Consider the following 13,302-nt stretch of genomic DNA (forward strand, 5'->3'; position numbering starts at 1 on the left):
GTGTTAGCTGAAGGTGTCTCAGCATGGATCTGCGTGTGAACCAACTCTGGGCATTGCCCAGCTGAGCAGTCCTGGGACTCCTCTTGACTGCCACAGCCTCAGTTTCCCTACCTGAGCTCACCTGGTTCTTGTGAGTGAGAAAGAAAACCATCCATGCAAACATCTGGAGCAGAGGCGGATGCCCAGTACATGATAGACTGATTTTACTGTTTGGGAGTGGTCCCTGGCTGCATTCCACTCCTCGACTGTTGATTTTTAGCAGAATTTCTGGTATTGATGAATGAATGAGTGGTTGAGCGAATGAGATCAGTGGATTGCCCCTTTTCATGATGTTTCATTTTTTCAAAAGTTCACTCTATAAAAAAAATCAGATCAAGCTGTCTAAATAACAAGATGTTCTACTCACCTGAACTCCTGTGGACACAGTGGGGGGCTTGATAAATAAGTAGGCAAATGTGCTATTTGATGCATAATTAATAACAAAGATTTTGTAGGAAGTGGGCCAATTCTACGATCAACTGAATTTAACTTTTTTTTTTTCTGAAGGATATATGGATGTAAAACCTGACAACCTTTTAATACTTAGAAACTAAACATAACATTTTTTTATTACATTACAGCCATAGTTTCTGTAACTCCAATAAAATTCGTTTTTTTTTTAAAAAAAATTCTCATTTGAAAATCTCTTGAACAAACTGGGAGTTCTAAATGCTCTAATAATTCTTGATACGTTCGTATTTAAAAATAATATGCCCTCTAAACATTTACATTCAAGATTTGTTTTTTTCTCAGATGTGTAAATAACACACAGTCATTTGCATCTCATGCATAAATCTCACTCTACTGTCAACAAATATTCAGAAAAGGTCTGTGGTTTTCTATTTCCCTGGCTTCCGGTGGTTTAACTGACTAGTATTTCCAGGAGGAGAGGGCTTGGAAAGTTAGGAAAATAATCATGATGACGGCTTTCAGTTGTGGGAGCTGAGAATAGTCTTCGTCTCCGTCTTCCAAAGTCCAACAAAGGCAGCTCAAATTGTCTTCTGTAGGTGACATGTGTAGATGTGACCCAGAATGAGCTACTCTTTGATTTCTTATATAGCAATATCAACACAACTTAAAGGGGTTCTCATTTCCTGGTGTCCCAGAGATGAGGAGTTCATGTGGAGAGCCCTGTTTGGCTGAGCTAGCCTCACCCAGGCACAGCCTGGATCCCCGTGTCATGTTGGCTTCATGCTGGAGCAGAGGTACAAGAAGCTCCCTTCGTCGCCGCATTGATTGTGCCGTCCGGCTACCCTCTGCGGCTTGTTTTACGCTGTGAATTTCCCGCACCACTGCTTTCTTATCTACTGCTCATTTGCTGGGTCTCTGTCTGGTAAGAAGACATCTCGGGAGAGCCTCCCCTCCGTTATAAAATGTGACTGCAGCACCTCATTGAGCCATATGCCCTTGGTGCAGCTAACTCCTCGAGGTAAACGTCTGCCGATGCTTTGAATAAAAGATACTACATGAAAATAAATAAAGCCACGCTCTTCTTGTGGCGCTGTTTATGCGCCTTCTTCTTCCACCGCGAGGGACATGCCTTATTTACCCGGCAGTGTTCTCTTCCTGTAAAATGTGCAAGACCGGTGTCTCTAAAATTATTTATTTATTCTGTCTCCCTTTCTCTCTTTAAACAACTTAATAGATGTTCATGGAGTACCAGGCTTGTTTGTGAGGCAGTAAGTAGCTCAGACCCTGCTCTTTGTGGAGCTCAGCCTTTTGGGAAGACTGACCGAGTTACAGAGTAGCCTGGTAGCAATGCCAGGCAGGAGCCACTAGAGTCACATGTCCAACCGGGGAGACACCAGGAAACGGAAAAAAGAATGAACAGAAAACATGGTACTAAGAGAGTAGGGTCACGTTTGGTTACTAGAGGAATTGAAGTAGCCATTATTGTGATTGATTTTCACCATCAAGAGCGTCACTTGATACCCATTGTTATCCTGACCCAGATGCTTGTCTGTGTGGAGTAGACAGTGCTGTTTATCCACCCCAGAGCAGGAAGTGTGTTAGTCACTTCCTGTCTCTGTGACAAATGGGTGAGGTAAGCAGAGAAGACTGATTGGATGGTAAGAACAGAGGGTTTATTTTGTCTCAATGTTCTGGAGGTTGCAGGCCTGTGATCGCTTAGCCTGGTTCTCTGTAGTGTGGTGAGCACTGTACGGTGGAAGCCTGAGGTGTGTGTTGGGGGCGGGACTTGGGATGCCCCTCCCCTCACATCAGGAAAGAGGTTAAAAAGAAAGGGACCCAGGTTCCATAATATCAGTCTGGGACATCCCCTAGCAACCAAACTTCCTGCTAGTCCACACCTTCTGAAGGCTCAGTCCCCTCCCATTGACATCACCTCTGTTAGCCAACCTCCAACATAAGGTCCTTTGGGAAGGTCAAGATTCAACCTATATCAAAGGTATATATCATTATTAGTCACTTTCTTGGCAATGTGTCATAAATACCTGACAAAAATTAAATGAAGGAAGGTTCATTTTGGCTCCTGCTTTGAGAGGTTGCCATCCACCATGGAGGGGGTGGCCTGGCAGTAAGAACACTGCCCTTGGTCACAATTGTGTCTGTGGTCAGGAATGTCCAGTTTTCCCCTCTCATTTTCTCTTTCTCATTGAGTCCAGGACCCCAGCCCACAGGATGCATCAGTGCTTTGAAAACTAACCTCAAATTACTGCTCGCCTGTAATCTATGACTGGAAGCAGAGAACACAGTCCCTAAGTCAGCCTTCCAGAGGGCCTGAAAATACTTCAGGCTTTACTATCTGAGCACACTAGATGTGTTATCACTGACACATGCATTCACTGCCTGGGAGGGGCCTAGCAAGAGCAATGATTCTGGGCTGCACTGGTCCTTTGTACATGTGTTCACACACATATACACACATGTTTGCCGTGAATGTCTGTGCATGTACACCAGTAAGTCCCTTCATCTACACAGACATCACAGAGGCCAGTGGCTCTGAAGACATTACCGCTACTGAAGTGGTGTCTTGCAAAATTTGGTTTTCCTGTTGCAGCCCCTGTCCAAAGACAAACTGTCCAATCACAGTGTGACTATTCTAATAAGCCACCTGTAGTCATAGTCCTGGATTAAAAAAAATATTTTGCTGGTGCCATCAATATTAAATCTCTAACATGAGACCTTGCCCTTCTCTACTCTCAGATCCCAATAACACTTAAAGATGGAGTATAAATTCCTGTAATGCAAATTCAGTCTCTCCCAACTCTATCAGTTGTGCCCCCTACACAACTCTAGTTCTCTCTGTCTTATAGTGTGACAGTCTTGCTAATATCTCATACCTGGAGATGCTTCCTTGTGCAAAACATCTTGACAACTTGTGTTTCTCATTTCTGCTAGTAGGGGTTTGTGTGGAAGCCTTAGTGTAAGCACTGAAGGAACATCAGAACGTTACTCCATGGTAGATGTGTAACCAATAGTCACCTGCCCTGTCAGAAGACTGAAGGAAACTTCGGTGGTCTATAGAGTTTTAGGTAAGTAGTGGAGGTAAGCAGCGCTCAGGGGAGGAGTTTACATCAGGATAGTTATGAAATCACCAAATTTTAGGACTGTGTATCTAGATTAAAGAGTTAAGAATAAATTGAAAGGATCCACTGTATAGAGGATGGATTGAGCTGGACTAATGATGGAGGGTATGCTATCACCATCAAGCATCTCCTGTTTTGAAGGAGAAACTGTGTCTATCTTACTAACCTCTTTAGAAAAAGTCTATAAAGCAGTTATGAGTCCAGGAGCAATTCAGAGCAGGGATGAGGCTTACTAATTCTGCTAGTAGGAACTTGGTTATCTCTCAGCTCTCAAATTATTTTTATCAAGGGGATTTGGTACCCTGAAGAAAGCATCTTCCTTGGCTCCTCCGTCCAGCATTAATTATACTCTTGGAAGAAGGAGCTGATGTCTCAAGTGCTCCCAGTCAGGGTCAGTGTGAGCATGGGCTCCTGGATTTGGGGAACAGGGCTGGGATCACAAGAGGCAGAGCTGTCGGGAGGCCCGGAGGACCGTGCAGTCTGGTAGTCTACTTCTCTGGGGCATTACATCCCCGGGAGCAGCTTTTGGTGATGACGTGCCAATTAGCAGGCAACCAAGCAGATCCCGTTCCATTTTCAGGAAAATGGCCAAGGTCAGTCAGTGAGCTGGCCTGTACAGCTCGGTCACATAGACACAAACTTATCTGTTGCTGCTTTGTTTGAGCTCCAATTGAGCTCAGAACAGGCCCCAAAGTCTGCTGTTTGGGCTTTGTTGCTTAACGGCTCAGCTAATTACAGGATGGCCACTCAGATTCCAGGCCCAGCGGAATCTGTATCATCTTCCTGTGGACCTTTAGAAACCCCAAATCTACCTTATTTCTGTATCTGTGGCCGTCAAAACAGGAGGCAGATCAGTGTCCCGGCCATCTCTGTCCCCGGTCCAAGCCCGGGATGGGACTGGCTTCCTTGTGGCCTTCCACCCAAGGCTAGCCTCAAACTCACTGTGTAGATCAGGTTGGTCTCAAATGTATCATCTTTCTGCCTCAGTTTCCAGAAATCATGGATTCAGGATGCTTATCACTGTGCCCCACCAATCTTTTATTTCTTTACATTTGGGGATACAGCCATTCACAATCTCAGATGATTCCATTCAGGGACATAGCCAACAGTTCTCTCGACGATAGACAGGCTGGTTGGCTAACAAGACAAATTTCAGCTGTGGGCTTACAGATGGGTATTTTAAAGGTTAAAATGTGCAAAGTATTTTCTAATGGGTACCATTGTCTGCTGAAACTCATTTATTAATTTTCAGGGCTAATTATGGAACCGGGGACTTGCTCATGTAGACAAGGGCTCATCACAGAAAGAATGAAAGGCCTTCATCCGAATTGTTCTTATATAACAGGCTTGCTTCTTTTTAAACATAATATTTATAAATTTAAATACTGGTGAAAGACTTTTTGAAAATTCTTACCTTTTCAAACAAAATGCTTACAATATGTTAGATATAAACAAACTGCCAGGAGACATAGTCTCAACACAGGTTAAAGGTAAGGAAACTGCACAGATGGACGGACATAGGACTGGACATTGGAGCTGAGGTGGATGCTGTGATGCCCCATGCAGCAAACACCATGTAGTGGTAGCCCACCTGTTCCTAGAGCACAAGAATGGCAGCCTTCTTGACCACTGACTCCCTCAGCTCCTTTGCGGTCCATTAACCATCACAGACTTTAATGCTGGTAACAAATCCATTTTCCATTTCGGTACAATTTAGCTGAACATTATACTTGTGAGCTTTGGGTGTGTTCTTCTAGGTGCTAAGTGAACTTGGGATCCTACAGTTCTGCAGACAAAGCCTCCGTGAGAGGACCTGACTGTGAGTCAGAGAGCCACATGACGGACCTGAGCTGCTTGGTGTCGCTTGCCTGTCCTGCTCCATGTCCGCAGGATAAAGCCTGCCACTAGCACTGAACTAAGCATTCTCAGATACACACTGTTACCCATGTTTGTTTGACAGGATTAAATACGCCCCCTCCCCACCCTGGAGGAACCAAAATTCCATCTTTATCGTAATTCCTCAGGGGACATTTGCAGACACCCCGTGTAGCCCAGTCAGGCTCTTTTCACACACTGATGGGCAGTGATTGCTTTTGTGGGGGTGGGGAGCTGAGAGAGGCTTGTGAGGGTGAGGGTTATTTTTTTTCTACAAACTTTTTATGTGAGAGGTTCCTTGAGACTTTAGATAGGCAACAGAATATAACCCCTTCCCGTCAGCAGTAATTGTGGAGATGATTGTCGAGAAGAGGCACAGAGGGCCTGCCTGGTATCCTGTGCCCTGCCTACCGCCTGCGTGTTCTCAGTCTCCACACGGGGACTCACATTCTGTCCGCTTCTCTGTGACAGTCTGGAAGCCCTGTGTGCCCCAAGCCAAGTCTAATGGATCGTGAAAGAGCTGCAATAATGACATTTTATTCCATTATTGTAATTTGTTTTCAGGAGGCATATTTTTAATTATTTGCATGAATAATGTCATTATGTATTCGTGCCAATACAATTCTTATAATTAATTTACATGATGGAAACTTCTTAATGATTTTGATGTCAATGTTAATAGCAACATCTGATAGTTGATCTGTGGGTGTTGACATAAATATGACTTTTAATATAGTGTTGCCAGAACCACTAGCAATATAAAATTACTCTGTTGGGAAAGAAATGATCCATGGGCACAGAAATTCAATGAAGGAGCCTTGCTAGGGGTCTGCAGACAACCACAGGCACCTGGATGTCACCGAAGTGACTTCTGCAGACACAGATTGGTGAAGAAGAGCCAATCCCTAGCCTGGGGCTACTCTAGGGCAGTGGTCTCAACCTTCCTAACGCCACAGCCCTTTAACACAGTTCTTCATGTTGTGGTGACCCCAGCCATAAAATTATTTTCATTGCTACTTCATAACTGTAATTTTGCTTTTGTTATGAATCATAATGTAAATATCTGCAGATATGTAAGAGTATCTGGTACATGATCCCTGTGAAAAGGTCGTTCGATCTCCAAAGGGGCCATGGCCCCCAGACTGAGAACCACAGCTCTGGGAGTCTTCTCTTGGGAGATCCACTTGAGTAAGCAATGGTTCCTGATACTGATTTGTGTTTCTGTGACAATCGCAATGGTAGCATGTTCTCAGAGGTGTTAAAGACTCTTGCATTCTACATTTATATTTTTGGTAGTTTAAGCTTTTCTGTTTAACAGAGAAGATGGTATAGATTTGTTATATTAAGGTATAGAACAAAGAATTATACTTTTTAACGTAAACCTGAGACATGATGAAGAATTTGCAGGCCCGTTATAATGCTAGCTCTCTTGGTATGTAGAGATGCCATGTTACGGTGGCTTGAGCAGATGGAAAAAGCTATCTGCTGATTTCTGTATAAAGCTTGGTTACTTAGGGAGTTGAATCAGGAAAAGGATGGAGGAAGGGAACTGTATCAGTGAACGCCAATGTTTCCTCTTCCCGTATATGGTGACAGCCACCATCCCTAAAGTGACAGAGTCTGTGGTTGGGTGAGAGCTTACTGATCTCAGCTCTGTGTTGTTTGAAGGGTTTTCTCCAAAACAGCAATGGGTACGGAATAGAGAAGGAACAGTTTACTGCGTTTCTTTTCTTGTTGGATAAAGTTTTACTTCTGATCAAAGGCAAGAACACTTGTTCTGTCTTCCCCTCTCTGTAATTTTCCCATTTTTATGCCTAGAAAACAATTAGAAATACATAAGGGCGATTCAATCCTAAGTGGCAGCTCTGCTGACCTGGTTCTAAAAGCCTGATTTTAATAAACATTAAAAGAGCATATAGGGGCTAGGGAGATGGCTCAGTGTGCAAAGTTAGTTGTAAAAAGTCAACATGGCAGGACATGCCTGTAACCCTAGAACTGAGGGACAGAGACAGGTACATCTTAGGGGCTCACTGGCCAGGCAGACTTGCAGAAATGGCAAACCCCAGCTTCAGTACATATTTTCAAGAAACTTTCAAAAACACACTCCAGTTCTAGGTAGCTGTGAAATTCTAACCAACCAGGAAAGATACAAGATTGTTCTCTGTATCTGCCTCCTTTTCTCTCACTGTCCATACGTGTATGTGTATGTTATACCTGCATGCAGTGCACTTAATTCCACAGGCATTTGTTGAGGCCAGATATTGACACCAAGGTGTCTTCCTTCCTTGGTGATTTTAAAGTATATTATATAAGTATATCCCATTCAATAATACATACTGTCTCATTCAAGGAAAAATTTATAAATGGCATTTGCTAACTTTCCAACATTGTCAAATTACTTCATTTTGGGATATCAAATTTCCCTATGAAATGGAAATGTGTATGAGTGTCACATGTTGCTTTTGGATGATATGGGAGTCCCCTCTGTGTGTTGATTGTATTGGCTAATGAATAAAGAAACTGCCTTGGCCTGATAGGACAGAACTTAGGTAGGCAGAGAAGACAGATCTGAATTCTGGGAGGAAGAAAGCAGAGTCAGGAAGATGCCTTGGACCCACCACCAGAGATAGATGTGCTGAGACTTTGCTGGTAGGCCACGAACTCATGGTGATAAACAAATTAATAGAAATGGGTTAAACTAATATGTAAGAGTTAGCCAATAAGAAGTTAGAGCTAATGGACCAAGCAGTGATTTAATTAATACAGTTTCTGTGTGGTTATTTCAGGGCTAAGCTAACAGGGAGGCCAGGATAAACAAGTGGGCTTTCCTCATACAAATGGTGCTCCAACGTGGTCAAGTAAATTCACGTAAAACCATTCACAGTCTGAAAATTCAAAGAAAACATAATAGTATACATAATCCAGACTCTCTGTGTATTTTCCATCTTTATATGACTTTTATTATTTTTACTCCTTTAATCTATGACTGTCTGTATTTTGTCTCCTTAAAGACTTTACTTTTTAAAATAATTGCCTGTACTTGTTTTCTCTTCTCTCCCAAGCCTATGTACATTTATTCAACACTGTGACCCGTTTAGAGGTCTTTTTTTTAAAAAAAAAATAACTTAATCTGTTTTTATTGCATATCTGTAATCATTTTCTGACCAGGAGCACCTTTTTTTTTATGCTAAGCAGGCATGGCTAGGACTAAAGCTGCTTTGCCTTTTGGCTCTGCCCAGTCCAACATGGCAGAGGGATGTTGATTGTCGGCTCTATCAGCCAGGCTCTCTGTCTCAGCTCCAGGGACACAGTGGGTCGACTTTGCCATAATCAACCTATAGCACTCTGCTCACAAATGCATTCAAATGCTTGTTCTCCTGAAAGAACCAGAGCTGTTTGAGCAACTAGCATGAGCCAGAATGGAGCCATGCCGTTTTGCTGCTACTGCTGAGTCAGGAAGCCTCTCCTAAAGGAATTGTGCCTCAGCTTGCTTCTAGCAAACAGAAAATCTGAAAAAAAAAGTACAGCTACCAAAAAGTCATGCTTAACTCTGTTCTTTTGTGTCTAGAATTTCTTTTAAAACTCTCTCAGGTTTTATGTGGATTTAGTTGTCTCATGTTGCCATTTTTAAGTCATTTTTAGCATAATTAGAGAAAACTATAATTATCTGTCTTCAACTCCATCGAAGACTCCAGAAGGATATATTACTTAAGTAACTAAAAATAAATTAAATATAAATATTGTAACTGTAATCTTGCTTGATACCTGTTTTGTTATATGAAATTTTACTATGTTAAAATTAAAACCTTCCTTTTTATTTAGACAGATGTAGGACTCCTCTCTGCGTACTATGAATATGCTTTATTATCATTGGTTATTAAAGAAGCTGTTTTAGCCAATAGCTAAGTAGAGTAAAGCCAGGCAGGAAATCTGAACAGAGATATAGAAAGTAGGTAGAGTCAGGGAGAGACCATATAGCTGCCAAAGGAGAAACGTGCCAGACACCAGCCAGAACATTACCAATAGGCCGCAGCCTCATGGTGATTCATAGACTGATAACAATGGGTTAATTTAAGATGTAAGAGTTAGCTAGAAATATGCCTAAGTTATTAGCCAAACAGTACTGTAATTAACATAGTTTCTGTGTGATTATTTGCATCCAGGTGACTGGGAAATGAATGAGCGGTCTCCATCTACAGTCCTGGGTTGTATAGAATATAAGCTGAGATGACCATGGGAGCAAGCCAGTAAGCAGTGTTTCTCAGGGGTCTTTTTTCAGTTCCTGCCTCTACGTTCCTTCATTAAGCTCCTGCTCTGCTCCTTTCAATGATGGACTGTGGTCTGTAAGTGGAAATCAACTGTTTTCTCCCCAGGTTGTTCATGGTGGGTGTTTTCTCTTAGCAATGAAAAGTATGCCAGGCCATCACGTAACTGCTCAAGAAACATATAGATATTTATTTTCATGGAAACTCCTGCCACATCACTGAATTGAGATAACATGGATAATGCTGATCACTAGGTTTTATGTTTGGCAAAGTAAACAGGATCAGTCAGACTAGATCAATCATATTTAACTTAGGAAAGTAAAATGTCTAGTGCTCACACTTTGAATAGATCTAATTAGCATAAGCTTTTGGATACCTGGATATAATGCTATTTCATTTGTATTTTAATAAATAAAGCTAACCTGAAGGTCAGGAAAGCAAAACAGCCAGCTGTTTTGAGTGTAAGAGCCACATTGGCTATTACCTCTAGCTCAGTTCAAAATGGCGATCCTGCCTCCAGGAATCTCAGAATGAGACTGATGTTTCCTCCTGTTTTATAATCCTCTCTAGTTTTGGGATTAAGGGCAGGCACCACTACTGCCTGGTTTCTGTGGTCTGGTTTCTATGATCTATAAGGATGATCACTGTGGCTGTTTTACTCTCTGAACTTCAGTCAAGTTTTATTTATTAAAATGCAAATGAAATATGACTAGATTTCCCCTTTTTGTCTAAAGTAAAAAAGGAAAAGTCTATAACTAATATAAGAAAAACTATATACAACAAATATCAGTACACCCAGAAGTTTTGTGCCAGATCCCACGGTGACCAGACTTAATTTAGCTCACCTTCTGCCTGGGCAAGCTCCAGCTTTAATTGTTGTGTTTATAGCCACAGAAACACTGCATTTACTGCTGATTGTGAGTCTTGTTTTGATGAGCTGAGCTGAGTTTCTGAAAGCCAGTAACCAAACTGGTAAACTAAGCCTAATACTTTGGATTTTAATATAACTTTTCATTCCATGTTTCAGCAAGTAGGGATTATTGTTCAGTCTTTGAGAATTCCCCTTTGTCTACATTTGATGACATGTGTGAGCCCAGCCACCCAGTGACCTCAGCTTCAGGAAGTCTATCCACTGACTCAGACTCAGAGGGTGCCCAGGCACCTGGCAGATTCAGGGTGTGAGAGTTACTATGGATAAATAAAGCTCATGCATTGAATGTTGTTGTAGGAGGCCACTTGTTCATCCCGACTGCCCAGAACCAAAATAGTCATACAGAAACCATATTATTTACAATACTGCCTGGCCAATAGCATATTTCTGACTAACTCATTAATTAATTAACATTCCATTAATCTGTGTATTGCCATGAAGCCATGGCCTACTGGCTAAAGTTCCAGTGTCTGTCTCTGGCGAGGCTACAAGGCTTCTTTCTCACTCAGCCTTCTTTCTCCCGGCATTCAGTTTAGTTTTCCCCACTTAACTCTGTCATGCTCTGCTCTGCTATAGGCTCAAAGCAGTTTCTTTATTCATTAACCAATAAAAGCAACACATAGACAGAAGGACCTCCCACACCAGAATGCTAAACTTAAATAAGGGAAACCACACCTCTTTTCAGGATCTCCACACTCTCTCAAGCTCTCACCCCTAACCGCTGAACAGGAAACTAGGGAAAGGAAGCACTCCTGCATTCTTTTGCATTTGAATATTCTGCTATACTCTAGAATAAACTTTGGGTAAACTGTCATATGAAAATCTGTCCCCTCAGGAGCAGTGGGGTGGGAAACATTCCACCCTATATCAACTTTAGAAATGATACATTGAAAGGAAAGACATCGAGAAGGGTAGGTAGGGATCAGTACAAAAGTGCTAGTATCCAAAGAAGAAGGGCATGATCCCCCCAGGGCTTGAAATGTGAACAAAGTGGGGAGATAGCTCAGTTGGTAAAGTGTTTGTCTGCAAGTGTGAGGATCAGAATCCAGCCCCCAGAACCCACCTAGAAGAGCACACATTGTTCATTCACTTGAAGTCCCAGTGCTGGGGAGGCAGAGACAGAGACCCTTGAGGCTCTTTGGCCAAACCAACCTAAGCCTGCTCAGCAGGTTCCAGATCATGTTCAAGAACAAGGTAGATGACATCTGAGGAACAGCACCCCAAATTGCGCTCTGACTTAGAAACAGACACACACGTGCACATGTAAATACTTTCTCCAGAAGGCAAGTGATTGGGTGAGTGGGTCTATGGAAAGCATAGCAGAGCAAGGGTTCCACAGTGACAGCATGGTGGCTCTGTTTGCCATGGCTACTGTGGGGAAGGTGGAGTATGACGTCCCCCACACAAGACAGCAGGTTTCAGCTGTCCTCAGTTGCTTGCTATTTCATCTAGGGTTGAGGGCTGGTGGTATCTCCCTGTCTACTTTAGCACATCTATTGTTCTTGTTTAGCTTGTTTAGACGGTCATGTTGATGAGCCTTTATAGGCATAGCTTCTGAGATTCCAAGGAGATACAATATCACAGCAGACTCTGCCTTTTCCCACAATGATTCCTGAATTTTAGGCAAGGGGATGTTTTGTTGATGTATCTACTGCAGTTGGGCTTCATGACTCTGTGTTTTGACTGGTTGTGGTTTTCTGTAATCATCTCTTCCTTGATGGGGGGGGGGGTGAAGACTACACTTCTCTGTGGATATAAAAAAGAATATTTAGAACACAGAGATTATGCTAGCTTAATATAGTGGTGGTTGTATGTTAACTGAAGATCCATGACTTTACTAGCTAGTTTTCCATTACCATACATAATTTCCCTCTTATTTAATGGCTCTTAAATTCAATTAGAGAGCTGTTGGTTACTGCCAAGGTAAAATTGTTCCATTGTGGTCATTGATATGATGGAGGCACCATAACTGGGTAGGACTGTTGGATGCATCTCTCCTTTGGAAGCTTACATAGCACATTGGGGTACCATGTAAGCTAGTCCTCAAGGGGAGGTTTTCAGACAACTTCTCACTCAGAAGCCTCTGGGCCCACTCTTTATTCCTCTCTCCTTCCTTCCCAAGTTTCTGGGCAGTGTGGGCCTCCGCTTCCCTGCACCCCCACTTCTGCCTGAGCTCCTTTGCACCATCACTGGCTTTGTCTCATCATTCCCTGAGCTTAAGATGCTCATGAGTTCTCTGCTGCACCCATGTCTTTTCTCCAGACCACTGTACCTGACAGGAGGAACCTCTTCATCTTTAAGTTTTCTTTTCCTGCCACACCAGGCATCACCCACTTCCTCCGGTTCAGTATAGGCTATACTATACTGAATAAGAAATACCTCCCATGGGCTCTTAATGTCCTGGGCCCTAAGATGGTGGTGCTACCTTGCTAGTTGGTGGAAGGTGAACAGAGCATAGTTGAAGAAAACAGGTCCCTAAAGGGTTTGCCTGAGAAGCAAACTCTTCATTCACAGCCTCTTCCTGCCTTTAGTTCCTCCCTGCTTTCTGGTACCATGCAGCAAGAAGTTTTTTGTAACCACGTGGTCCCCTCTATGTCATTTTTATTGTGCTGCTTCATAGCTTAGAGACAAAGATGTCAACATC

Source organism: Myodes glareolus, chromosome 1, assembly GCF_982192425.1.
Source record: "Myodes glareolus chromosome 1, mMyoGla1.1, whole genome shotgun sequence".
NCBI lineage: Eukaryota > Metazoa > Chordata > Mammalia > Rodentia > Cricetidae > Myodes > Myodes glareolus.